Here is a 27,444-nt window from a genome sequence, read left to right as displayed (position 1 = left end):
CGTCACAGAGCTGCTCCCTCTCTCTCTGGGAGTAACCTGACACATTACTGTACGCTCCATCCTGTTTTGTTCTGATGGACCTAGACTTCCAGCCACTAGGGACTACCCCATCAGCAAAAAAATGAAAGCAAACCAATAAACAACAAACAGTATGGATTTCTAGGCTCGTGGATATGAGATTTAATTGCTAAATAGACAGACAGTAATGTTTATATTGGGTATGGTTAACCTTGGACTGGATATTGTTTATTTTTGTGGCTGTGGCAATTCTTTTATAGCAGTCCACCTATAGATTCAGATAAGAAAGTCATTCCACAGCTATCCCAAGATACATATTCCCCAAGAATATTTCATTTGAGGTGGGCTTGCTGTAAGACTGATGGGGAATACAAACACTAATTTGTTTTTCCAATTAAATTGCAAAGTAGCCATACTGGGATACATTTAGTTCTCAAGCAATGCAGTAGCAGCCTTGTTCGTGAATGCAGATGTGTTTTGTCGGCTTGCTGCAGATGAATCTATAATTCATTAAGTGTTCCCTCTGTGGAACTGTGGGTATAGAAGTTAGCATAAAAGAAAAAACGATCCCCCTCTCACGCACTCTCTCTTTTTGTTCTCTTGCTCTATCAATCTGAGCGCGAGAGAGAGAGAGAGAGAGAGAGAGAGAGAGAGAGAGAGAGAGCGAGAGAGAGAGAGGTGCAAAATTGTTGCAGCACAGATAAATAGTGAATCAATACCTCTTTTATTTCACCATCACCATGTGCAATTGGCCTCTCTCCTCACAACATTCCTTATCTCTCTGGCTACAGCAGTGTGTAAAACTAGGCCATTTTTGTATGCCCTTGAGCATGCATGCAACATTCTCAGTGAAAATACGATGGATCTCCTCAGCTGAATCCGACTCTTCTCCCTGTAGGCCCTAAAGAGAACTGGAAGCCTATAGACTATAGACTGTAAGAGAGGATTTTTATCCCAATAACCTATCACGTTTATCATCGCCATGTATGTGTGAGGGGATTTTTGTATGTTAGTTAGTTAGTTATAGTGTTAGTTAGAGTTTGAGAGACTATGTTGACATGGGATTTTGGGAATGTATATTTGTTTTACTGGAACATACGAGTACACTACAGACATGTAAACTAATTTCACCCTGATAACAGCAAACACTAATGGAATACCAGCATCTAGTTTGAACACAAGTCCACTTCACTTATGTTTACATACGTATATATTTTTAGATCATATTTTCAGCTTTGTAAAACTGTCTTACTCACATGTGGAGGATCTCAGTCACTCACTCATCTTTTGGTTTGGGGATAAATAACGTATTCAGCAAATAGAGAAAATATCAACATTGCTTAAAGGCTATATAAATCATATAGAAAAATGTTTTTATAACTAAAACTTGTCTGTGTAGTACAGTCACATGGATGTCACTGCAGTCTTTTATACTTACGTCCATTTGCTGCTCATTTTTGAAGATTTATATCTTGTTTTCAATTTTATACAGCTCCCTTTTGCTCCCCTTTTCAAAAAGCATTAATCGAAAATGTCTTTATAAACGTAAAAAGATCGCCCCCTCCTCTTGTCCCCCATTGAAATGTGGACTGAATCGGCCTATTATATAGTATTCTTCAGTCAGTGCAGTTCAATTTTCCATTAGACTTCTCCGTGCATTTTGTTCACTATGACCAATTTAATACGTAGGCTATATCAAATACAAACTACATATGTTACATCTTCATTTACCATTATGCTAACTAGCAGATGAGCCTAGCCTACTATATAAAGATGTGATTGTCTGTCTCTTTTGTAAGTTGAGAGAACAGTGAACCATTGTCTCTCGAACTTGCACACTGTAGTACCAGAGAGAGTAGAGAGAGAGAGGTTCCATTGTTTCCGGGTTCTATTATTGCAAGGGGGAGGGGGGGGGGATCCCCCTGTAGGCAGACCTAGGCAGACCTAAGGACTGTTCTATTCAATGCTAGGAGTATTATGACACGCCCATTTAGGCAGACCGGAACCTGGTCACGTTAGGTGCCCATAGCAACCTATTACAATGGCATATCTCTATACTTAAAGAATCTCTGGTAGTACATTGCGGAGTGCTCTAGGACATTTGACAAGCGTAACACGAGGGCTGTTTTACAGTACATGTATATCAAAACAATACAGTATGATGTGTGATACAATGTTTTCTTAAATGTTGTAGTAGACCTGAGGGGATGCTCCTGACCTTTGAAAGAGTTACTCTGTGTCAGAACACCCATTGTAAACAATGTGTGATTAGATCACGTATATGTAACATATACGTAATCTGACCATACATTGGAAAGACAGAGATTGTACAGTGTAACTGTTTCAAATTAGCAATGTTTTCTTGTGGCATTCATCCGACCACTATACAGTACAGTATGTGATATATTTATGATTAAAGTCTTTTTTTACCATCTCTTTTGTGGAAATTGCTTTTTGCCTGACCTCAAAACTGTAGGTTCACTGAAGCCATGGTGGGAATCAATAATCTTTATAGTATTTGAATTTGTCCTGGCAGACGTGTGCGGTAGAGACAACAATGTGTTGCTGTTTACTATTGATGAATGTTTCTATTTGCGAATCGATTAAGAATTACGTATTGACTCTGTGTGTGTGCATGCGTGCGTGCGTGTGTGCATTCGTGCGTATGTGTGTGTTTGCACCCATATATGTGTGTTTGTTATTGTCTGTGTGCCTGAAGTGGATGCAACAGACTCTAGGCATACATGTTATTATTGTTTTAAGGGTGAACCTTGATCAGCGTGATTTATTGGGGTACAGCCCCCCAGGGGGTGTTGAGGAGCATAGGAGGGCATTGAGAAGGATGCAGTTGAGAGGGGGCAATGCTTAGTTGTCATGGGGTTATTAGTCCATTTCATTTTTTTAATACATTGGAAAGCTTATGATGAGGTCAAGGGGGCGTTGGGGGGCTTAGGAGGAGGTCCAGGGGGTGTTTGTTCAAAAAAAGTTGAGAACCACTGGGATAGACCTCACATCACACGAGTCCTCATTATTCTATCTTCTCGGACTCAGGGTCCACATGGTCAGTCACCCAATGGAGTCTGTGTAACTAACACAGGTTGGTAGAACTCACAACTCAGTTTAATATTTCCTCACTGATATCATGACAGTGACACAAATATGAGCCCATAAGTATGCATGCGTAAACAAATGCTAACATGTGTTTGTTTGGATGATAGTTTTTGCAAATACTGGCTCATAATGAGGCAGCCTAACGATTAAGGAGATGGACTTTAAATCGGAGGGTTGCAAGTTCGAATCCCACCCTTCCACTCCTTACCGCACTCCATGGCTGAGGTGCCCTTGAGGCACCTAAACCAACACAGGGACTGTAACCAATACCCTGACAATAACTGTGAGTTGCTTTGGATAAAAAGTGTCAGCTAAGTGAAATGTAGTGTAATGACCCACTTTCATAGAGTGATAACAGACACACATTGTCATCTCATAGGTATAAGGAGGTATATGTAAGATAAGCTACACACACACACACACACACACACACACACACACACACACACATGCAGAGGCCTCTGTGCAGCAAAGTAAAAACCAGATGTCATTGTCATTGTGGCCCAGGATTGTGGGGGGGGGACGGACGGACGGACACACAAAGGGGTCAGTTGTCCCGGGCCCAGGAGAGACATGGTTCATCATCTCATTGTCTGTTTTGGATTGGAGGCCCTTTCAAATGCTGACTTTGTCCTGGGCCCAGCAAAAGCTGTCACCGGCCCTGCCCTCACAATAGCAGAGTTCTTGTCCCCAGGGGTGCCGAGTCGACAGGGGGGGACAAAGGGGACAGTTGTCATGGGCCCAGAGAGAGAGGGGGCCCAGACTTGTGTCCTTATTACATTGTATCTATTGGGCTGGGGGGCCCTTTCAGTTGATTTTGTCTTGGGCCCTACCAAAGCCCGTGTAAGGAAGATTTCGAGACCCCATGAGGAGTTCTTGACCTGTGTCTCCGAGCTTCTGAGACCCCAAGATGTGGCTATAGCCTATGATGGGTGGCTCTGGTTAGGGAGTGGAGAGAAGTGGAGAGTGGAGTGGAGAGTGGAGTGGAGAGTCTCCAGCAGTGGCGGCACAGCACAGCACAGGCTACGTGATAAACAGCACAGCACTGACCTCATGGCCACCACACCTGCGCCAGCTGCACCTTGTCCCGGGTGGAGCCCTCTATCAACGGTGACATTTAGTCAGATCTATGGGGCCATGCTACCGGGAAGCCAGATCCCTGCTGTTGATAAGGTTGCCACATGCAGTCACATACAGTACAGTACACACACACACACACACACACATGCAAGCGCACACACGTGCACACACACACAAGCACACACACACACACACACACAGGTATGCAAGCACGCATACACACACACACACACACACACACACACACACACACACACACACACACACACACACACACACACACACACACACACACACACACACACACAAATATTAAAAAATATATTAAATATATTCAATATTATAAAAATACAATATAAATACAATATAAATATTACATCAAATATTAACTGAAATCTCGCTTAACACTTTATTTATTGAAGGGTGACCAATTACTTTAATTCCCTTCAATTCCATTCATACAGTTGGATAAGATAGAGTGAACTGATTCATTTTTAAAAAGACATCTAACAGGATTGAGCACTAGATGGCAGAGTTGTAATGCTCAAAGAATGTGCAGCAGCCCAACCTCTCCAGTCTTTTAGGTTAAAGTTCCCTAAAACCATCAGACAAGCCCTGTGTCTGCTCAAAGCAGTTCCTGCATGCTGTTTGGCGGTTAAGTGAAACCTGATTAGGCCTAATCACAATCTTTTACTGCGTTAAACTGCGCCAAATGAGCCTGGTCGCCATGCTAATTGCAAACACAAAACAACCTGGCAAGGCGTGCACCAACCTGGCAACGCGTGCACCATAAAAAGTAAGTTATCAGACTTGTGGCAGTAATCTTACACCAGCACGTTTACTTTTAGTGTCATTTTAAATCGGTGAAGTGGAATCTCTCCTTTTGTGTTGTGGAAAATGCTGTATTTCCACAACGTGGTGGGCTCCTGTGCTCAGGTTAAATCACTCCGTTAATGATGTTTTGAGAGCAAACGGAGTCGGTCGGGATCATTTTACAAGTCACAAAACAGTTAATGCAGGCGAGCGAACTCTGGCGGACGAGGCATTCTTTCAGAATGACAGACTACATTTAATTCAACCAAAACAAACACCTTTAATGGGAGGAGATGCCTTCTGTACCTCAGGTGGAAAAGCATAGCCGTCAGCCACATGGGTGGACACAGGTCACATTCCAGGCGCCGCCATATGCATTGTACATTGGCTCAGTGCTTTAGCCTGTCAGGGGAAAAAAAACCTGTCTTGTATTTATTAAATTATGAATGGAGGATATCCTATTATGTAAAATGTTGAGGAAAGCGTGACAGAAATTTCTCCGATTGGACTTCACCACGGTATTCATGTGAATGGAATGGAATGGATCGACCTAAGGGTCTACTATGGTTACAGCAGTGGTTCTCAAACTTTTTCCATCATTCCCCCCTTCAGAGGGTCTGAATGCTTCCGAGCCCCCCCAAGCAACAGTAGTACTCATGCAGACTGATTTTGCGATCGCTGCGCAGAATCAAAGGAAAGGTGATGACTGGTGAAATTAAACAAAGAGGGACTGCAGTCGAATGCAGATGTGTGTTCATTTCCTATGGCATTCAAATGAATGACAATTAATAATATAAAAAATGTTGGTGAGGGCTTTAAACATATTGACTTATTGGCGAGACAGGAAATCATTTGTCATTTGTGACAAAATCAGATGTCACAAGCCCCCCCCCCTGAGATGCCTCTGCGCCCCCCCAGGGGGGCTTACGCCCCACTTTGAGAAACACTGTGTTACAGCATCCTTGGAGTCCTCTGTACAAGAAGAAGTTTCCCATGATTCAAAAAGTTGAGATTATTTTGTTTGTTCCACCTCTAGGTCCCTCTGATCAGTCAGCCGCCTCAGACATGCAGGCTGCACGTTGACGTGATTAGGGCCTACTGTAACCTCCCGTGTCCTCGTGGGAGGCAGCTTCGGCCCTGCTGTCGTCAGTAAGGTAAGGGGACAACCAAGCCCATTCAGTCTCACGGGACTGGACTTCCTCCCCCAGGTTACTTGTCCGCTGTCATTGGTCCAGTGACCACACCACTGCCCTCTCTTCTACGTCTCTGTCCATGCCTGTTTCCTGTCCCCATCCCTCCGAGCTGGGTGTCACTCCACAGTCCCACAGGGAGCTCTCCTGTAACCCCCCCCCCCCCCCCCACCTCCCCCCAAGTCTCCCACCCTATAACCATGTGTTTCCAATTACCCACAAAGGCGAGGCGGCCCTGTGCTACATGTGGTTCTGTTTAGAGCAGGTGAAACAATGTAGGAAAATAGATCCGTCATCCGCTGCATTCCGGAGGTCAGAGAGAGCAGCCCTAAATCATAGCAAGGCTAATCCTGAATGGGGGGGGGGGGGGGGGGGGGCTGCGGTGCGGTGGGCTGGCCAAGGGCCGTGGAGGTGGGGTGGCGTGGTGTGGTATAAGGGGGCTGGCGCTTAGGGTTTGGGGCATGGTTTGGAGAGGGTCTGGAGTGGGGTGGGTTTTTGGGGCAACAGGAGTACCACGTCGGCCCCGGCCGGCGCTTGCAACTTCAAAGCTCTGCGGGGACCCCAACAGTCCTCCTCGCCGGGGCTTCGGTATCAGTAACATCTCTGTTGTTTTTTGTTTTCCCGATGCTCCTCCCGCTGCAGTTTTCCCCTGTTATGGTTATCACGGGGGGAGCCGCTGGTCCCACCAAGACTCCCCTCTCTGTCCGGCTGCCCAGGTGTTTTTGATGGAAACATCTTAAGAGGGTATCTATTTTTATTTGGGGTAAACGGGGGGCATTGTTTTGTACCACGCTACTTCCAAACTCCCCCGGCCGGAGCAGCTCTATATCAACTGTTTTCGATTACATCTAGAGACGGGTCCTTTCTTTTCTTTTCCCTTGTAAAGGCACACAGAGTTTGGTGGAAGCATGGGGCATGTTAGCAATGATCACCGCTGCAGCCAGGAGCATTTGGAAAGAATGTGGGTTAATATGGTTCCAGAGACATGGGCCTTTGCTGTGAGCCAAGGCATACCATAGACACAAAGCATTAATTCATGGAGAGTAGGGTTATGTCCTGTTACCTCATGGGTGTTGATAGCTCTGCCAGTCTGCACAAATACTGACCGTAAAGTTTTCATTTGCGGAGAACACACAAAGGAGGGGATGGAGGGGGGACATAAAAACAACCTTTATTTTTAGACGCACCACTGCAGACATGTTTGCCTGCTCTCTTGTACAACAAACCTGTCCAAAATCAGGCATGGACGCCGCTCTCTTACAGTCACCGATGATTGTGCGGCTAACAGTGTTTGAGCAGCTAAACTTTTCCGTATGCTAGGAGATTTATAATGAGAAACATAAAGGTAGGCCAGAGTCATTCGGAAAGCGCCCTGCCAAGACCAACCGACTCTCGCTGTTAAAAATGTGGCGGCTTAGTTTCATTCGGTCCTGCAAGGCATGCGCCCCCCACCTCCCCCATCCCCCCTTCTTAACCCTACCCCCTCCAAAACCTCCTCCTTTCCTCACATTCCTTAGGCTGCTCCAGGACTTTATATTTATGTAAAACCAGAAATTAAAGTTAACATTAATTTGTTCTGCAGTCTATTTTCTCTTTAGGCTAATGAACCGGAGGAATGTTCTCCTTTTCCCAAAAGAAATGGCATTCCTCTTTTTCATTGGTTCCCCTCAGTCTGTGTTTTATTTTTTTGACCCTTCCCGTCCAGCTTCCTCGAAGGGGGAGAAGAAAAAAAAACTGCACAGCCCAGTGCAAAGAATGGAATGGGGTGCAAGGCAAGCTTGCTGCTTTGGCCTGAATGCGTTTGTACAAGAGATTGTGAATTGTGGGGCATTTTGATTGCTGATTGGAGTTAATATCAGGAAACAGAGGATTAGGGGCCATTAGCTGTGTGCTCCACAACTGATTATACCAGCGAGGAGAACATGCCATTATACCGCCATACATCCTCTCCTCTCTTCCTTGATACAGGCCTGCTGATGAAAGCTTCCAAAACCAGCTCAATTTGTACAAGCCAAAAGGACGGAGTGTCTCCTCCTCTCTTAAACCCCCCCTCCCCAAGCACTTACGGTAATCACAGCACATTTGCAGTTGTTTTGATTGTCAGATGTACATCAATCTACTGTATAATGAAATCTCCGATATTAGCCATGTGGAGGCTTTCATTGTTTCCAACTTAATTTAATGGTTTATGCAGGTAAGGTCATGATACCAACCCCCAATTACCTCAATGCTTTTTCTCCGACAGGCCATGTAAATACTGTAAGAAGAACCTCTGCAAGCTCTGGTTGCTGGAATGCATGCATGACATGACTTGGAAAGGACCTGCAGTGGAGATGAATTAGGGGTGGGCGATATGACGATATTATATCGTGAATCGCGATATTGAGTAAAATATCGTCTCGAATCTGCCAAAGTGGAGAAATCGTATAGATCGTCTTGCAGTGAAGATGTTTATTATCAGTATCAGAGTGACGTTTTCTCACTTGTGTTGTTGTCTTCACTTTATTCTTTACATTATTGTATTCCACTTGTACACTTTATGAGAGTATCATCAGTGTGTTAACATTTTATTGACTGCAAATTACAAATTGCAAGTATATGAAAGTTGTTTTTTGTTGTTTTTATTTTTTGGATGGAAGATCGTGATAAAAAATCGATATCGTGATTTCATGTTAAAGAATCGTGATACAACATTTTTGCCATATCGCCCACCCCTAAGATGAATTTCTATTGTTGAGGATTTGCAACTGAGAAACATCCTATAAAAGCTTGTGCACGACCCAGAAATTCGACACAGGAATCCAGTCTTTTGCAGTTTATCATGCTATTATAAACACAGTATTCTACAATGCAAGGTTTGTGTGGACATTGTTCTTCTATTTCCTGAGGTGAACTTTATGTGGTATGGCATGCCTGTGCTCTGAGGGAATTGAATAGCTGGCATATCTGATAGAGCGAGATGGCAATGGGCTATCGTCTGTCAAACTCCACACCGTGACTTTGTCCCTGCTTCCCATCTTTGATGTGTACAGTATTGATTGTGAAGGAAATGAGTAGTCACCGAAAGCATTCAGAGGTTTCTCTTGTGGTTTTGTGCAGACATGGCAGCACTGTAAACCAATCCTGTGTGTTACTAATAAAGTTACTAGAAACGTTACTAGAAACATGCTCCTCGTGTAATCAATTACTATCCACCTTTGATGTCTACAAGTGTTCCTGCGCCTGCGGTGTATACTTTTAAGCACAGCCATAAGGAAATTCATAGAAGTGATCTGTGCAATGTCAACACAATGTACTTAGTTACCGCTTCCTTGATACTCTACATCTTCACGCTCCATTTGACTCATGTTGACTATAAAAGAATGGATGTGGGCTTCAAAGTCATTGTGCTTTAAAGACTTCCTGTCAGCTTTATATCAACTCTGACAACCGTCGACCAAGGAAATTATTACTTTTGGAATGAAAATTTTACATTTCCCCTTCAATAAATCAGCGGTCGGTCAAACAGTAGTTGTTGTAGGCCTACTTTCTCACCAAACTTCTGCTACAAACCCATTCACAGAAAAGCTTTTAAACTCGGGGTTTAAGAATAACACATCCTGTAGAAGCTTTTGCCTTTAAATTAAAATGCACACAACAAGCCCAAACAAACAACACCAAAAACAGAAAGCAGAGAGAGAGAGAGAGAGAGAGGGAGAGAGGGGCAGAGAGAGATAGATAGATAGATAGAGAGAGAGAGAGAGAGAGAGAGAGAGAGAGAGAGAGAGAGAGAGAGAGAGAGAGAGAGAGAGAGAGAGATCGAGAGAGAGACAGAGAGAGAGAGAGAGAACACTATGTTACATACAAGAGCCAGGCGTGGGACAGTGGGAATGTGCTTTTGGGCAGCAAGGGGACGAGACGAGGGCAGAGGAGAGCCACAGTGCTCCACTCCGCTCCGCTCAGCTCCACTCTGCTGTACGGGCTGGCTGAGGTGCTGAGAGGCCTGTCTCTAATTATTCTATTTTAAGCGCCGTAATGATTACTCTCGCTGCCTGACAAACGATAGCCTGTCAGGAACCGTCATGGCCCCTGCTGTGCCGCGAAAGCTGGCAAACTGTTACCACAGTCGTCGCCATGGACACCACCACCGAGCATGCTCACTCGGCCCTGTACGCACATGCACAGGCACAGGCACAGTGCACACACACACACACACACACACACACACACACACACACACACACACACACACACACACACACACACACACACACACACACACACACACACACACACACACACACCATGTGCCAACATGCTCTGGGACACCGCTGTGCCAGGGGTGGAGCTGTAGGTGGGGCAAGCAGGGCATTTGACCCTTTGCCCAGGGCCCTCCCATATTGGTGGTCGGGGGTGTTATGCCGTGTAGTGCATTAATGAAAAGACACACACGGTCGCGTGGGTTTATGCTGAGACTTTATCGAAGAACTCCCTATCTTGTTACATGGTCCCTGAGGTAACCTACTGTCTGTTGCATTATGGGTAATGAAGTATATTTAAGCAACACATAACAACACATCTCCCCCCTTAAGAAAAGAGTTTATCTCTAACCCAACTAAGACTATGACTATATCCAATAACTAATGTACCTTGCATTACTTTACTCAAAATGCTCTATCTTAAACATTCACAATAAAACAATTATGAATTTTCTTTCAAACACACAACACATTTACAGTCTCTAGTGTTCAGCAACTTTCAATGAGTCTCTTGGGAGGCTGAACCGTGCGCTTTGGTCTGCACGGAGTCTTGACAGGAGAGCTATGGACAGTTGCTGACACTTCTGGTTCCACGGTATGCTCCAGGGTGTTGTCTCCGGCTTGTGGCATTGTGTCGGGCTGTTCCACCCCTGTCTGGCTTGACACTTGTGGTTTGAGATCGACACGATTCCTTCTCAGAGATCCTCCATGCTCTGTCTGAACTTCATAAGAGCGTGGTGCCACCTCTTTTTGCACTGAACCATGCAGATTCCAGATGCCTGTCACATGATCTCTGATTGTGACCTGTTCTCCAGGCCTCAAGACTCTCAGCTTCTTTGCTCTTTTGTCGTGATGCTGTTTTTGTTTCACTTTGTATTTTTCTTTGTCAATTTTGATTTTGTGTGCTCCTTTTGGTGTCAAGAGATTCTCATGGATTGGCAGATTGGTTCTCAAGCGTCGTCCCATTAGCATTTGGGCTGGGGACAGTCCGTTCTGCAGTGGCGCACTCCTGTAGATCATCAGGCTGCGATGAAAGTCTTCATTTCCATCGTGCGCTTTCTTCATGAGACCTTTGACAATTTTGACTGAGCTCTCTGCAAGGCCATTGGACCTGGGATAATGTGGGCTAGATGTAATGTGCTGAAAACCCCATTCTTTTGCGAAGTCAGCAAATTCTTTGCTTGAAAATTGCGGACCATTATCCGAGACCAGGTCGCAGGGGACTCCATGTCTTGCAAATACAGTCTTAAGGAATGCAATGACTGCCTTGCTGGATGTTGTTTGCAAGGTCGCGACCTCAGGGTAGTTTGAGAGGTAATCTGTCACGACGATATGGCTCTTTCCATGGCAGTCGAACAGATCCGCTCCTACTCTGTAGAATGGTCTTTCTGGCACAGGGTAAGTCATAAGTGGTTCTGCCTGCTGTTTGGATCGGTAAGGCAAGCACACTTCGCATTTGGCTGTGAGCAGGCCAATCTCTCGATTCATTCCCGGCCAATACATGACTTCACGAGCTCTGCGTTTACACTTTTCTTCCCCCAAGTGCCCTTCATGTATCTTCCTGAGCATTTCTTTTTGCATTGAAGACGGAATCACAAACCGGTTGCCCTTGAACACAATGTTGTCGACCTCCGTCAGCTCTGTTTTGTAGGTCCAGTAATCTTGAACTCGCCGTGGACAGTCGCTTTTGCGCTCAGGCCAGCCTTGTTTGATTATCCTCCTGAGTTCTGTCAATGTTTCATCCTTTTCTGTTTCTTGTTTGAGTTGTTCTGTTTTTTCACTTGACACAGGAAGTGACGTCATGATCATGTCAACATATGCTTGTATGTCTGCACATTTTTCTTTGTCTGCTTTCTCATGTTTGTCAACAGCCCGTGACAGTGTATCCGCTGCATACATATATTTTCCTGGTGTATATGTCAGATTCACGTCGTATTTCTGCAGTCGTATTAACATACGCTGTATTCTCAGAGGACAGTCAGTCAATGGCTTGGACATGATTGCGACCAATGGTTTATGGTCGGTCTCTGCTTCTACAGTCTGCCCATATACATATTGGTGGAAACGTTCACATGCATACGTCGTGGCCAGCAACTCTTTCTCTATTTGCGCATAATTGACCTCAGCGCTGGTGAGGGCTCTCGACGCATAGGCCACTGGTTGCCATGTTTCCTCATGCAACTGTAGAAGGACGGCTCCTAAGCCATACTGCGAAGCATCTGCTGAGATTCTTGTCTCTCGTTTGGGATCGTAGAACCTAAGCACTGGCTCTGAGATGAGAATCTTTTTCAGGTTCTGAAAGCACTCCTCTTGCTGCTTTAGCCACATCCACTCATTTTTCTGCTCCAGCAGCATCCTGAGTGGAGCCGAAATGGCAGACAGCTGGGGTATAAACTTGGCTAGGTACGTGACCATTCCTAAGAACCGCCTCACCTCGTCCTTGTTCTGGGGCCTCTCCATATTCGCTATGGCTGAAGTCTTCCTCGGATCAGGACTCACCCCTTTCTCTGACACAACATCTCCGATGAATGTCAGTGACTTGACTGCAAATTCACATTTGTCTCTGTTTAGCTTCAGATTGACACTTCGTGTACGCTCAAGCACTTGTCGTAGCCTTGTGTCATGTTCCTCTTTTGTGGATCCCCACACGATCACGTCATCCATCATGGTTGTGACTCCTGGAATGTGCTCGAATATTGTGTGAATAGTCTTGTGATAGACCTCTGGAGCAGATAGGATACCATATGGAAGACGGAGGAATCTGTATCTTCCTTCTGGCGTGTTGAATGTACAGAGTCTTGAACTAGCATCGTCGAGCTTCATCTGCCAAAACCCCGAAGACGCATCGAGTTTACTGAACCACTTGGCTCCTGCGAACTGAGACATAATCTCCTCACGGGTTGGCAACTTGAAATGCTCTCGTTTGACTGCTTTATTCAGATCTCTGGGATCCAGACATATGCGTAATGCACCATTTTTCTTTTGTACAATGACAAGGGAACTAACCCAATCTGTCGGTTCGTTGATTTTCTGTATGACATTCAGCTTTTCCATTCTTGCTAATTCTTCTTTCAATTTTTCTCTGAGTGCAAACGGAACCTTTCGGCATGCGTGAACTACTGGTGCTACTGTGTCATCCACGTGTATTTTGTGTTCACCTGGTAAGCAGCCTAGCCCCTCGAAGATATCCTTGAACTCTGTCATTAAAGTGTCTTGATCACTCTTGTCTGTGTCTGTGTTCTGTTTGTCTGCTGTCTGAGACGCCACCATGAACACTCTTCTCACTAGATTGAGTTTTTCACATGCTGTCACACCAAGAATTGGTTTTCAACAATCAGCAACTGTGCCTTTAACATCTGGCTTTTGTGTTTAAATGTAGCTATGCAGCTGCCTTTAACGGGCACACTTTCTCCGGTGTAGCCTGTCACTTTCATTTTCACTGGATGTATCTTGCTTTTTATTTTCAGCGTTTTGTAATCAGCAAATGACAACAATGCTCCAGTATCCAACTTAAATGGAATTATTGTCTCATTTACAGTCACTGGGACAATCCACTCTTCTTTTTCAGCATGGGATGCCTGCACTACATCTACGAAAAACTCATCTGGTTCCTCGTCCACTGTATGCACTTTTTTCTTAGTGTCGGCTGTGCAGCATTTTGCATAATGGTTTCTTTTTCCACAATTATTGCATAATTTCCCATAAGCTGGACATGCCCTTGGCGCATGACTGCCTCCACATTTTTGACAACTTCCATTCTCCATTTTGTCTTTATTTTGTTTATTTTGGCGCTTCTTGTGCTGCTCTTTTGTTCTTACTGCATGCACGGCCGCCATTTCTGTTTTAGCCAACTCTTTGACTTGCTCGCGCGAGCACTGTGATGCTCTGCACAGGTCTACTGCTTTATCCAAAGTCAGATCTTTCTCTCTTAGCAATCTCTCTCTCAGGCCATTATCTTTAATTCCACAAACAATGCGATCCTTTATTAGTGAATCTCTCAGTGCACCGAAATCGCATGTCTTGCTTAAAGTATACAATTCTGCCAGGTACAGATCGAAAGCATTGCCAGGCTTTTGGTCACAGGAAAAGAACTTGTATCTCTCAAACGTTATGTTTTTGGTAGGCACAAAGTACTCTTCAAATTTCTTTAACAGCGCAGGTAGTTTCAGATCAGCAGCTGCAATTTGGAAACTGTTATAGATATCCAACGCATCTTCCCCAATTACGTGCAGAAAGATTTGAGCTTGCAATTTCTCATCCCCTTGTCCTGCACCGCTAGCAGCTAGATATATTTCAAATCTCTGCTTGAATCTTTTCCAGTTATCTGCGAGATTTCCACTAAACTGCATGGGTGAGGGTGGACTTAGCTTATCCATGACTGGAGTGGGTCTCCTTTCCGTCCGTACAGCCGACGAATTTTGCGGTGGTTGTGCCACTGGCTCTGGCGGCACTTCTTCTCTGTGTTCGCCGAGTTCTGCCTGGCTTTCCTCGCCGCTAGTGCTGCTGCTGTTCTCCTCTGCCGCTAGCATTGCACATCTCGTTTCTGGGCTTGTAGACGCGACCTCACGGCTCAAAACTTTCTCACTCGTCACCGAAACTCATCTTCTTTCTTATCTTTTAAAGTTTTTCACTATCTGACACCATGTTATGCCGTGTAGTGCATTAATGAAAAGACACACACGGTCGCGTGGGTTTATGCTGAGACTTTATCGAAGAGCTCCCTATCTTGTTACATGGTCCCTGAGGTAACCTACTGTCTGTTGCATTATGGGTAATGAAGTATATTTAAGCAACACATAACAACACAGGGGGCCCTATTATGACCATGGCAGGCTGTAATGGGGGTCCCCATCAGTGTTTTGCCCTGGGGCCCTGTGTGCAATTGTTCCGCCACTGCAGTTTGCTGTCCTCTACTCCCCCCTCCACAACCTGAAGGCAGGTGCTGAAGGTAGAGGTGGAGAAGGAGGAGGAGGAGGAGAGATGAAAAAATATATAAATAAAAAAAGAAGACTGAACAGACAGGCCTTGAGGAGATGATGAGATGTTTTGATCGTGGAGGAACTCAAGTCAACTGCTCGGGGTGCTCGTGCTGCTTGACCTGCGGTGATAGTGAGAAGTTATGTAAGAGGAGGAGCCAGGGGCCAGAACAGTGGCCGCCACTGATGGCCCTGTTGACTGATTGTGTGTGTGTGTGTGTGTGTGTGTGTGTGTGTGTGTGTCTGTGTCTGTGTGTGTGTGTGTGTGTGTGTGCGCCCGTGTGCTGTGTGCTGTGTGTGTTTGTTTGCAGGTGTGTGTGTGTGTGTGTGTGTGTGTGTGTGTGTGTGTGTGTGTGTGCGTGCGTGCGTGTGTGTGTGTGTGTGTGTGTGTGTGTGTGTGTGTGTGTGTGTGTGTGTGTGTGTTTCGGGGATGGGGGGGGACATCCTGACGTCCCCTTTCATTCAGTCATCAGTGTCAGTGTGGCTGGAGCGCTACCTCATCGGCCTTTAATATGGTGAGTGTGGCTTTCAGCCTTCACCTTGCACCATGTCTCCCAGCGAAGAAGATAAGCCAACTCCAGCTGTGCTGTCCTGCGACAGAAAGACAGACAGACAGTGAGTGAGTGGATTGATAAGTAGATAGATTGATGAGAGAGAGAGAGAGAGAGAGAGAGAGAGAGACAGACAGACAGACAGACAGACAGACAGACAGACAGACTGTTGTTGGGGGGGCAGACAGACAGACACTGAGTTTAAGTTGTAAACGGATAGATAGAAAGAGAGAGAGAGAGAGAGACAGAGAGACAGAGAGAGAGAGAGAGCAAGACAGACAGACAGACAGACAGAGTGTTGTGGGGAGCCGACAGAGAAACTGAGTGAAAGTTGTAAACAGATAAATAGAAAGAGAGAGAGAGAGAGAGAGAGAGAGAGAGAGAGAGAGAGAGAGAGAGAGAGAGAGAGAGAGATGGAGAAATAGGAGTACAGTACAGTATGTGGTGGGGTAATAGACTGTTTTCCCAAAGCAAGGCCATATGCCGCGACGCGTGCCAGACCTCCTGCAGTGCCAACCCCAGCTGCCCAGACTTGCTCTCAGGTCTCTAGTGTCTGGTCCCCTAGGGCACAGTGGCTGCACAAGAGAGACGCCTGTCCCGCTGCGCTCTGCATTTGAGGGGTGTGGGAGAGATGTGTCAAGGACGTCAGTGCTCCCGACAGCCCAACATGCTTAGGGTCTGGGACAAAGGCCAGGCTATGGCTGTGGTTGGTGAGAGCGACAGGAACGCCAGGTGTGACGGAGAAAAAGAGTGTGATAAAGTGAGTGAGAAAGTTAATGTCTCTCACTCGCAGGGTAAGCAGCAAAGGCTAGCCATAGCTATGGTTAGAGAGAGAGAGAGAGAGAGAGAGAGAGAGAGAGAGAGAGAGAGAGAGAGAGTGTGTGAGAGAGTGACTGATTGAGTGAGATTGGTGCCTATATATAGCCTTGCGGTGGGGCTTCTATCTCGTAATGACAACCCTCACAGACTGGCAACTAGATCTGTTCGTGCACCGTTAAGAAGTCGTCCAAGATGGCCGCCGCGGGGAGCAAAACCAAACCCAAGAGGGAACCCATTCACCCCAAACTGGGAGTTGTCTTTGGCAATGGGATAAATGGTAGCTTGCACGATTTACTGTACTGTTGTTTGCAGTTGGTCATTTTGTTTTTCTGTGTCTGTCTGTGATGCATCTGTCAGTGCAGGGGCCACTGTGTGTCTTCAGTCTCAGCAAGCAGCCTCTTCAAGACATGTCTTGATATGTAAAGTCGTAACACAAGTAAGGGGTCTTACACACCAAGGCGGTGTTTTTTACACGTTTTTTACCGGCGTCGGTGAAAATACATTGAAACATATATGTCCTTACACACCAACCGGCGCTAGTCGAGCGTCAGCGGCGCGGGAGCCGGCTCCGCGCCGCGCTGCATTTGGAAAATAGAACTCGAGCGTATTTTTCACGCCGGCGACCGGCGGTGTCTCATTCAAATGAATGGCAGAGTAGCATGCTAGCTTTGGCTGTGAGGAGGGTTTTGAATAGGACTGGCCGCGCACGCCGACGCTGTCAGTGTGAAAGGCAGAGAAAAACACGCCGGCTGAAACTAAGCAGTAAGACCGCGTTCGTCCTGCGACCGTTCCGTTCCGCCTTGGTATGTTTTGGCCCTAACATAAGGCAACATGCAAGCAATCACTCACCATGGTTTACGCTACAATGTGCTACGTGAAGCACATGCACAAGTTATAGTTCCTAGAAATCCCTTATAGGGGGATTATAGCCTAATTCGCTACATTTTTCTCAGGCAGAGAGAGAACTGTCAGACATTTTTCAGAGTTCAATTTTTCAGAGGCAGCTTGCTTGACTTCATCATTAACTGCAATCAGGAGTTGCCCATCCCCTGCTATTTTCACAATATACACACACTTTCACCTTCACCCTCACCTTCAGCTTAAAGGAGGAGGAGGGAGGCTGGGGAAAGTTAATAAGGGGAGGCACTCTGGAGTCTGTGTCATGTCGATATGGCCTACCCACCAAGCTGTGCTACTGCAACCCTTTCCTGGGTCACTGTTTGGGTTAGAGCTATGTTATTAGGCTACTGTGCTTTATAAACTCTCATTTTCAAGGCCAAGAAAGGGTAAGATCTTTGCCTTTCTAGGCCTTAAAAACTAAGCCGTTTATACATAATGATTATTAGCAGTTTATTAGCAGACGAGTATTAGCAATGATCCTCTTGAAGCCGCTGCACTGTTAGCTCATTTTGATGGAGCAGAGCATCTCGGCACAACAAGACCCCGCCCGTCACCTGGCATTCCAGCGAGGAGCAGGTTTGTTTGGCCTCTGAGGTGCTGCTCTGTAGCTTAGCAGAGCAGAGCGGAGCGCTGGCCCCCACACAACCCCTTGACCTGACGGGCCTGCCTGGACGGAGCTGGACGGGGCGCGCTGACAGATCAGCTCAGTTACGTAAGTTTAGTAGCTGCATGCCTTTTTCTTTCTTTTTTTTTGAAAGACCTTTCTCTCGGGTCAGGGCACCGCTTGAGTAACATGTTAAATCCGACCGACGTGCACATTATGGCGCCTATGGGGCTAAATATTTTGAGCGGCTTTCGTGTTTTCTTCTGACATGTTTTGCTTGACTGTTCCAGGCATATTCAACACGTTGCGATGGATTGCGAATTTTGCCTCCATCATTTTTGGTGTCGGTATCGGAATCTACAAGCCCTCCCTGAAGTATGAACACAGGCCAGGTCACTATTCATAACCATCATACTACAGTGCAGTATGTTGCCTCACAGTATAAATATGAGTTTGTCAAAGCATGGAGAATTGAACTGGTACATCTCAGTGGATGTAAATGATGATGGTTGTATTGAGAAATACCAGATGTTGAATTTTCTTAACGTAAATACACAGACTTTTAAGGACATTCTTCAGATGGATTAAGAGCAAAATTCACGGGCCTGTCACACATTACTCTCAGACGAATTCCACCAAGTTCACTTAATGTGTGCTCTATAGTGAATCAGTGAATGTGAATGGGCAGTGCTCGCTATTCAGTGAACAAGGCAGCATTTCGGAGTGTCGTGAAATTGAGACAGCCATTCATCTCAGAGACACGCAGACACAGGATGTCAGGGATTATTCAATCAAAATTGCAAACAAAACTCACAAGGTAAACAGCATCCGTCTCTGTGACTGCTTGTGAGTCAACAGACCCCCCCACCCCCAAGAGCTTTTCCAAGTAGGTGGTCCATGGACAGCTTCAGTCACCGTGTGGGTCCGCCGTGCATAAGTCAGAAGCAGGGATTTTCGAGCTACTTCACTGATCCCTGTGTCAAATCATGTCATTTCCAGCAGAAATCTACCAATTTGGGGCCTTGTGAAACCAACCAGCCAACCAACAGCCCCCGGCCCTTCCTTACCGGTTATGTGGCCGTTGTTATGGAAATCTGAAGCAGAGTTTCCTCCATCGCTTCAAAGAGTCGCTTTACACATGTCAAAACAAAGCAAAAGAAAATCTTTCTCGTACACTTATGACATACATATTGAAATGCATCGTTTCTAGGTGTCTTTTTTTCAGATAGTAGTAAATAGCTCAAATATGCTCATGGCTCGTTGTAGCTCATGGAGTTGAGGGATTAGGGGATGTGAAAAGTGATGGTCTTAGGGGTTAGGAAAGTAGCAAAGGTGAATAGAGATGTATCTAAGTAGGTAGGCTATGCTGATTGCCTGATGAAGGTCTAGTACCGAAGCGTTGTTTATTAAAGAAAGAACAGCGAAATGGTCAATGTGCGGGAGTTTCTTTAAGTTGTAGGCTATGCTACACGCAATGAGCCTCTACTTGAGCCATAGCGAGTGCAGGCCCTCCACTTGCACTGCTGAAGGGAGGGAAGATTGTGAACTGTTTGGCAGAAAAAAGGCCTTTTAAAAAAATCGGAATATATTGACTGAAATAATCATGATAGGGATTTTTCCCATAATCGAGTAGCCCTAATCTAAGTAAGTCTGGAGAAGGTGAATAGAGCGGTGTCTATAATTGTAAGTCTGTTGAAGGTGAAAAGAGTACGTCTAAGTACGTCTGTTTGTGTCTATGTACATGTGTTTTTCCTTGACCCAGACCAACACGGCCCTGTCATCAGCTGCTTCTGCTTGGATATCGCCATGGTTACGTGGCCCGTGGCTGTTCACCTGGACACCTCACACCTGCTCGTCCTCCACGCCTCCGCGTCTCCATCTACCAGTCAAGGCCACGACGCAGCTTTTATATGCGTGTCGGTGTCACCCTTTTAAGTGGCCAGTTTATTTCCAGACTTTTTTTTATAATGTTTTTCTTTTTCCGTACGTGTGCATCAGTGGGTAAGAATGCTTTGTAATGGCCTGGAACACTGGATCAGCCTTACATAATTCCCCCACATTGAGACGATACGTACCGGAGCAGGTTTGTGGGGGCGAAGGCCTGCTCAGCTCTGTGTGCTCTGCTCTGCTTGCTTGTCCAGACCTGTTGCTTTTGCGGTGCCCTGTCCTCCTGATGCAATCTGATAACCATCATCATCCTTAATCCCTGACCCGTTTGTGGGACTGAAGTGTGAAGGAGAACACGCTTGTATGAACATCCATCTTATTACATAGGGATTACACAACCTCCAGGCTGCTTTTGGCTTGTTTTCTCTTCTTTCTTCTCATCTCCCTCCCTTCCTCTACTCCACAACATATACATAACTGGCACCAACTCATTCAGCAGGCCTTCCTCTGCCGAGAGAGAGAGACAAGGCCAGCGTGTCGTAATGCTTTTAGCGGGCCAGAAAGGTAAACATGAGCAGCGAGAGAGAGAGAGAGAGAGAGAGAGAGAGAGAGAGAGAGAGAGAGAGAGAGAGAATCAACAGGTTCCCTGGGGTACACAACCGAGGACTCTTACATAATGCTTTTTTTTGGGGAACGTAAAGAAACTATTCGACACGGAAGAAGCACGGCGTCAGTTTGCTCCAGGTGAATCTGAGAAGTATCGGCAAAGAGCATGGCGTCAGTCTGCCCCGGTGAATCTGTCTAATGTATAAACACACATTTAAAATCGTATAATCCCCAAGCGCTCTTTCCAAAGTTCAAGCCTGTCATTGGCAATATTGCTTATCCTGCAAAAGTCCCATTGTATTTTCTGCAAGGAAGACATTGTTTTGACTGACCTGGGTGCAACATGGTGGGTGGAATGTGTTTATAAAGCGCTTTCCTCCTCAGCAGAGTGCCTAAGGTGCTTTTTCACACTACATACGATACGATACGATACGATACGATGATACTTTATTGTCAGTTTGCACTGAAATTCAGTTTGCATCCCTGAGCAACACTCGTTAAGTCGAAACAGAATACAGAAAACAGAAAAACATAGGCCTACACAATAACATCACATCACAAGACTATTGCACAGCTGACAAAACAAAAGACACAGGCCTATGTACAGGCAAACATACATACATACATACATACATACATACATACATACATACATACATACATACGATGATACTTTATTGTCAGTTTGCACTGAAATTCAGTTTGCATCCCTGAGCAACACTCGTTAAGTCGAAACAGAATACAGAAAACAGAAAAACATAGGCCTACACAATAACATCACATCACAAGACTATTGCACAGCTGACAAAACAAAAGACACAGGCCTATGTACAGGCAAACATACATACATACATACATACATACATACATACATACATATATTACATACAACCCACATAACTTGAAGATAATACCACCATGAAGTAATAAATACTATGTAGTCTTACAACTGATTTAGCAAAATAATAGATTGATGTATGAAAGCATGTTTAAGTCTGTTGCGGTTGAAGCGGGGAACTCTGAAACGCCTACTTGAGGGTAATGGCTGATATTCTTGGTAGAGAGAATATCAGCCATTACCCTCAAGTAGGCGTTTCAGAGTTCCCCGCTTCAACCGCAACAGACTTAAACATGCTTTCATACATCAATCTATTCTTTTACATTACATTATCGTTAACAAGCATGTTTATGCAAAGCGTGTTAAATTTGCAGACACAAATTAAGTCACAGTCAATGCAATCTACAGTGTAATGCCTTAGCCTGGCTTTTGTGACTGTTCTGTGTAAACTCAAGTGAGCTTGATCTGGCCAAACTGATGTGTGAGGTGTTTTCTCAAATATGTACCTCTATCAATTTTTTGATTGATAATCCACCAATTGGAGCTTACACACCAATGTCATTGTGCTACACCTAATGACTGTGCATATTGCTTTCCTGAAATTTGGGGAACCCTGAAATGGTGCCCAGACTGACTTGGTTGTGAATCTTTGTGCAGTGTCAATGGAAGAGTGGGTGGACCCAGGCAAAGTCCGTCTGTACAAGTCCCTCCACTTGGCGGCCATCTTGGTGATGCCTAGGGGCAGCTATTTTGGGCTGCTATTTCTCTAGGCCTATATTTTTCAACTGCCCATGACATGATTTTGCTTGCGAGATGATTGGATCAATGACAGCGAAGATCATTAGGCAATTGGCTCTTCTTGCCAGAAAAGGTGAGAGATGTGCAAGCACACACCATATTGCCTTTACGGATTGCCCCCGTTCATTTCTATGGATGTTTTCTCAGGTGTTTCATCTCATGTAGAATATCTCTGACCCAGGCTAGTAATGACTCACATTCACTACTCACTTCAACGGCAGCTTACAACTATCAAGCACGACAGTAGTAGTGGTATGGGATTCAGAGTCCTTCCCAAATATGCTTGGGAATTCAGAATTGAACAGAATTGAACTTTTATCATTGGCTGAGTATTATCAATGCTTTGTAAACCTGTGCCCTTTTTAATAACAGGAGGGAAAAGTCATTTTATTTTTTAAAGACTCCAGGCAGTCTATTTATTAGACTCCAGGACAGGTCATTGTAAATCAAGGATGATTTTCCAGTTTGCTATGTGTTGGTGGAGCGTCTTAGACAACCTCAAACTTAGAATTATATACAGAGTCAGCAGAAAATGACAGTTGGCCCATTAGCTTTGTACAACTAGTACAAAACAGTATAGGGAAAACAGTTAGAGATGGGGCAAGTTTAATGATGTAAGTGCACTTTAAACAAAACACTATAATTAAACGTAACCTCAAGTTTATAACCCTTTCTCCAGCAAAAACAATCACTAAATACGATTTGAAGGGCCAATTGTATCAACATTCCCAATCGAAAATGTGTCCACGGTGTTTCCAGTTGACGTTTAAATAACTTGCCACATAAATCACTCCTGAAGGTCAATGTTAGGTTTGGCTTCGGGGCTAAGAATGTTTAGCATTCAAGAACAATCATTCTGCCGTATATTTTCCTTTGCCCTCAATACGTGTCGACTTTCCCCGTATAACTGCCAAATGGGAGAATGCACTTGTTGTGCCTCCACCACCGGTGCGGTGCAGGGAGATGGGAGATGTTTACACAGTGCGGTCACGCTGTCACATTAAACCGCGTATCCTTCGGACCCGTCGCCGCGGAGCCAAATGTCAAGGGCCCTTGGCTGGAAGTGTCAGGAATCAACTGCAATTCCCCCTGGCCGGCTCTAGTATCACACCGACATCAGACTCTCTCTCTCTCTCTCTCTCTCTCTCTCTCTCTCTCTCTCTCTCTCTCTCTCTCTCTCTCTCTCTCTCTCTCTCTCACACACACACACACACACACACACATACACAAGCACTGATATACGCACACACAGACATAGCTCTTGTCTCTCTCTCACTCACACACACACACACACACACACACACACACACACACACACACACACACACACACACACACACACACACACACACACACACACACACACTGATATGGGCACACACAGACACCCTTCCTCTCTCTCTCTCTCTCTCTCTCTCTCTCTCGCTCTCTCTCTATCTCTCTCACACATAAACACACACACACACACACACACACACACACACACACAGACACACACACACACACACACAGACACACACACACACACACACACACACACACACACACACACACACACACACACACACACACACTGATATGGGCACACACAGACACCCTTCCTCTCTCTCTCTCTCTCTCTCTCTCTCTCTCTCTCTCTCTCTCTCTCACACACACACACACGCACGCACGCGCACACACACACACACACACCCCCCCCCCCCTGAGTCCTGACCGCACTCGGGGTCTCAATTTATACGTTCCTTCTCCCTTTTTCCCATGCAGTGAAAAAGGGCCTTTCTCTCTTTCTCTCCCCCCTGGAGGCTCCGTATCATATGCTGAGATCCCCCAGGTGTTAAGTAGATGGGGGGACCAGGGGTGGACCTTGGGGGTTCTTTGTGTGTGGCGTCTGCCTTGTAAATGTCTGAGAAAGAGAGAGAGAGAGAGAGAGAGAGAGAGAGAGAGAGAGACAGAGACAGAGACAGAGACAGAGAGGCAGACAGAGAGAGATACTGTGTGTGTGTGTGTGTGTGTGTGTGTGTGTGTGTGTGTGTGTGTGTGTGTGTGTGTGTGTGTGTGTGTGTGTGTGTGTGTGTGTGTGTGTGTGTGTGTGTGTGTGTGTGTGTGTGTGTGCTGGGACTGCAGGAGATAAAACATAATATTCACCTGCAACAGGGGGACTATAATCCACTTCTGTAAACCGGAGAAGGGAATACTGTAGCAACTCCTGGTACAGTACAGTCGCACACACACACACACACACACACACACACACACACACACACACACACACACACACACACACACACACACACACACACACACACACACACACACACACACACACACACACACACACACACACACACACACCATCCAATATACAGTGCCCATCAACAATGAGTACACCCCTTTTGAAAAGACACAACATTTTGTAGAGTAAGTTTAAAGTTTAACAACATATGTGAAGCTTACCACAGAAAAATAACTTTAATTAGAAACTTAAATGAGATATTTTTTTCATTTTTGTGAAATAATGATGGTGCGTAACGGTAAATCTTTACTTGACATATTTTTGGGCGCACAGTGCTGAATTCAGGGTGTAGATCTGCCGAAACTACAGCAAATGTCGCAGGTGGAAGGTGCGCGTTTTCTGGCGGCACCTCCTGTTGTTCTTTTTTGATGAGAATGGCTGACGAAAGTTGATATGCAAGTTCAATTATCTAAGGACGTAGAAATCTAAACTGGGGTGATTACATCCCATGAAACAATAAACCGCACATGGCGAGGAATGATGTATGTGGGTGTCTTTCATCAAAGAACTCTCTCCTACAGCCAGTCACAAAAAATCCCGCCAAGAGTTTGCCAGGCTAATTCAGACAGAATTGAAGGCTAAAGGTCAGATTAGACTTTTGCAACTGCGCTTGTCAAAACTCGCGTGGGAGTGGCCACGAACCAACATTGTATTCATGCATCTGCGAGTTCTGTGAGTCACATTTGAAATTGCGCGATAAGGCTACTTTCACTACATTGTAAGCACTGTGGTCATTATTAAGCAATGTTGCTTTCTATCCCGGTTAGCTGGGTATTTTCACACAAATTGCAAAGGCAATGCACTGATATCATTATTTGACATACCCAGTCTGTTTTCACAAGCAGAGCACAAGCATGTAAAGACAGTTGATTCTGCCGATGTGTGTTTACATTCGGTGGAGGAACGGTAGTAAAACCGCAGGCATTGTGCCGAGTGTTCAACTGATGCATTGTTTGTTACTTAGCTTGTAGCTTCGTGTATTTACACACATTTACACACAAGGCATTAATAAAGTTTTTAACAGAATACAGCTCTGCTCTCGCAAACTACTGGCATTGCACTGCCACAAGAACAGAACAAGGAAGTAGCGAGACGACCAATCATAGTGCCTTTTTGTCTGCGTACTCCGCGTCCTTCCGACGGATAGTTAGAATTTTTTCGAGGCGCTCGACGACGGGCGCAGAGCCTCTGAGAGGGGGGCGTGGACTCGCATAGACAGAAAACGGACGGACGCAGATTCTATGCGTCCGAAGCATAAATCTAGCTTAATGGGACTCTATACTATGGAGTTATGAGCCCAGAACTGATGGCATCAAAACTGTATGATGCAAAAAAAGAATACGAAGAAAAATGCATAGTGCATGGTGAAGTGAAGCACGCTCTTATGTGGGGCTGCATGAGTGCAGCTGGTGTTTGAGAGCTGTTTTCATTGATGTGATCATGAATACATAGATGCATTGCTCTACGAATAGCGAAAATGTCATCGTCACTCATTGGCCTTCATTGTGGGTCATTGTTTTCTTTTTCGACTTGACAGTGATCGTAAACACACACCTACAGTATGGCCAATTTGCGAAGCGGTGAGAGTGACTCAGTGATCGACACCTGATCTGAATCCAAACCGAGCATCAGTCTGGGGTGTACTCACTTTTGCACTGTAATAGTTTCTCAAAAAAGGAAAAACATATAATTTAAGCTGTATAGGCCTGATTATATTAAACATACTTTTCTGTGGTAAGCTTCCCAGATGTTGTATTGAACTTGCACATCAAAATTTTGAAAATAGCTTGTGTGCATTGTTACCTACGCCAAGGTGGTTATTTTTTCGGTCATGTTGGTTTGTTTGTCTGTTTGTTTGTCTGTCTGTCTGTCAGCAGGATATCTCAAAAAGATATGAACAGAATTTGATGAAATTTTATGGAGTTGTTGGACAATTGATGAATTGTTAGTGGTGATCTGGATCACGATCCGGATCCAGGATTTTAAAAAAAGATTCTTCACCAATGGCCCATCCCATGGCTCTAACAGCTGGGCACAGGACTGCTACGTTTGCGACCAGGTCATTTGCAGATCCTTCCCCGTCTGTCTCTCCCTACTTGCCTCCTGTCTCTCCTCCACTGTCAAACCTCGAAAAAATGTCTTAAAAACCCCCAAAAATATATTTTTAAAAAGATTCTTCACCATTGCGGGATAGAGCCAATTGTTATGGCATCAGTGGCCTTGGTGGAGGTTTGCACTCACTGAGTGCTTCTAGTTTCAAATATTTCTTTTCAAAAGGGGTCTACTCATAATTGATATGCACTGTACACACACACATGTACATCCACACACATTCTCTCTCACACATTTACACAACCTCACACCCACATAGCCACTGACACACATGTGCATATGCACACACGCACACAGACTCACACAGACTCACACAGACTCACACACACACACACACACACACACACACACACACACACACACACACACACACACACACACACACACACACACACACACACACACACACACACACACACACACACACACACACACACGGACAGAGACAGGACAGAGAGTGACTCAGACATCATAGACTCACACCCCTTCTCTCAAGCAGACAGACACGGTGCATTACACTACACTATACTTCCCTATACTATCCTCAGAAGCCAAGTTTCTGAAGAGTGTCTTCTCAACATCCCCAAACCCTGACGCTCCCCACTCCTCC

General features: G+C 45.3%; 1 long non-coding RNA gene across 1 annotated transcript; it reads left to right on the top strand.

Annotated features, from left to right (window-relative positions):
* Positions 1-6,690: 6,690 nt before the first annotated feature.
* On the top strand, positions 6,691-9,335 carry LOC134446811 (uncharacterized). The gene is made up of 3 exons (XR_010034506.1): positions 6,691-6,956; positions 8,181-8,279; positions 8,458-9,335. It is a non-coding gene; the product is annotated as an uncharacterized LOC134446811 (long non-coding RNA).
* The last annotated feature ends 18,109 nt before the right edge of the window (positions 9,336-27,444 follow it).

The sequence above is a fragment of the Engraulis encrasicolus genome, chromosome 4, assembly GCF_034702125.1.
Source record: "Engraulis encrasicolus isolate BLACKSEA-1 chromosome 4, IST_EnEncr_1.0, whole genome shotgun sequence".
NCBI classification, from domain to species: Eukaryota; Metazoa; Chordata; class Actinopteri; order Clupeiformes; family Engraulidae; genus Engraulis; species Engraulis encrasicolus.
This window is presented reverse-complemented; position numbering and strand designations above follow the sequence as displayed.